The sequence below is a fragment of the Lathyrus oleraceus genome, chromosome 4 (assembly GCF_024323335.1).
Source record: "Lathyrus oleraceus cultivar Zhongwan6 chromosome 4, CAAS_Psat_ZW6_1.0, whole genome shotgun sequence".
Lineage (NCBI taxonomy): Eukaryota > Viridiplantae > Streptophyta > Magnoliopsida > Fabales > Fabaceae > Lathyrus > Lathyrus oleraceus.
The window spans coordinates 390432665-390434392 of NC_066582.1; the positions used below are offsets into that span (position 1 = coordinate 390432665).

A 1728-nucleotide genomic window follows, 5' to 3' on the forward strand; every position below is an offset into this window, starting at 1 on the left:
TCGGGGACTTGTTTTAGTCGAATAGTGCGATTCTTTCGTTGCACGGTATAGACTAAGGTAAAAATAAAAAATAAAAATTAATTTACTCTCCCTTATTTCCCTGATTGTATGCCATGTACTCGCTCACAAGGCGATAACTTAGCACCACCAGTCCCAAAATTAGAGCGTTTCTTATACGTAAGACGCTGAATTCACGAATATCAACAAAAGTACGATATTCCCGATATCTTCTCTCCTACTAAACCAGAAGAAAAACCAACCATGGCTGAAGAAGGACCACGAAATCGTCCTCTTAAATTCTACGCTACCCCGTCCCAACAAGAACCTCATAACAACATTGTTGCCCTCGCTATCAATCGAAATGATTTCGAGCTGAAACCCTCACTATCATTAGCCGTCCAATAGCATCAATTTCCTGGAAATCCTACGGATGATCCTAATGAACACCTGACCAAGTTTGTGCAGTACGCAGACACTGTAAAGGCGAATGGTGTATCTCAAGACGCGATAAGATTGCGCCTCTTTCCTTTATCACTAAGAGATAGAGCTTGGGCTTTGTTGCAATCCTTGCCCTCTAACTCAGTTACAACATGGGAAGAACTGAAGAACATTTTCTTATCCAGATCTTTTCTGCCGAGCAAAACTGCTATGTTGAGAGCTCAAATCAACGGATTCCGATAAAAAGATGTAAAATCTCTCTACGAAGCATGGGAGAGATACAAGGACATGATGAGGATATGTCCATATCACGGTCTCGAAGACTGGGTGATCATTCACACATTTTACAATGGGCTTCTGTATAACACAAGACTGACAGTAGATGTTGCCGCGGGCGGTGCACTTATGGACAAGCCATACAACGAAGCATATCAACTCATTGAAAACATGGCCCAAAACCATTGCCAATGGAGAGGTGAAAGAAATCCAGTAGAAAAGTCCCAAACAAAGGGTGGAATGTACGAAATCAGTAGCCTTGACCATGTTCATGCCAAGGTAGATGCCCTTGTTCAAAAATTAGACAACTCGACCATACCACCCGCAGCCACCGTGGCTGCTGTAACTCCAAACTGTGAGTTATGTGGAAACCCTGGACACACTGCACAAGAATGTCAAATATTAGCAGGAGTCCCAACAGATCAAGTGAACTACACACAAGGAAATCCCTATTCGAATACCTACAACCCAGGTTGGAAAAACCATCCTAATTTCTCGTATAAGAATAACAACGCCCTATATGCACCTGACCAAGCACCAGCTATTCCGCCTGGATATCAAAAGCCAACTAATAATGCTCCTAACATGCCTAGGAAGTCAAATCTCGAATTAATGATGGAAAGCTTCATAGCTACCCAAACTCAGACAAACAAAGACTTCTTGAACCAAAACATACATACTAGCGAGCAACTTAAACAATTAGCGAGCAAAGTAGATGCCTTAGCCACCCACAATAAAATGCTTGAAACACAGATTTCACAAGTGGCTCAACATCAAGCATCTACAGCCGCTCCTGCTGGAACATTTCCTGGACAGCTACAACATAATCCAAAAGGACATGTAAATGCCGTTATACTGAGGAGTGGAAAAGAAATAGACGGACCCGTGGATCCAAGACTCCAAAACCCTGCCATGTACCAAAAACCAGACAAAACCTCAACTGAGCAGGTGAATGAACCACAGGAAATAGAAGATAATACCCAAGAGGCCGAAGAGAAAGAAAAACCCTATGTG

The 1728-nt window shown here is 42.5% G+C and overlaps 1 non-coding gene across 1 annotated transcript; it reads right to left on the minus strand.

The window, feature by feature from the left end:
- Positions 1–648: 648 nt before the first annotated feature.
- Positions 649–755, minus strand: LOC127077592 (small nucleolar RNA R71). Its single transcript, XR_007787385.1, has one exon. It is a non-coding gene; the product is annotated as a small nucleolar RNA R71 (small nucleolar RNA).
- Between the last annotated feature and the right edge of the window lie 973 nt (positions 756–1728).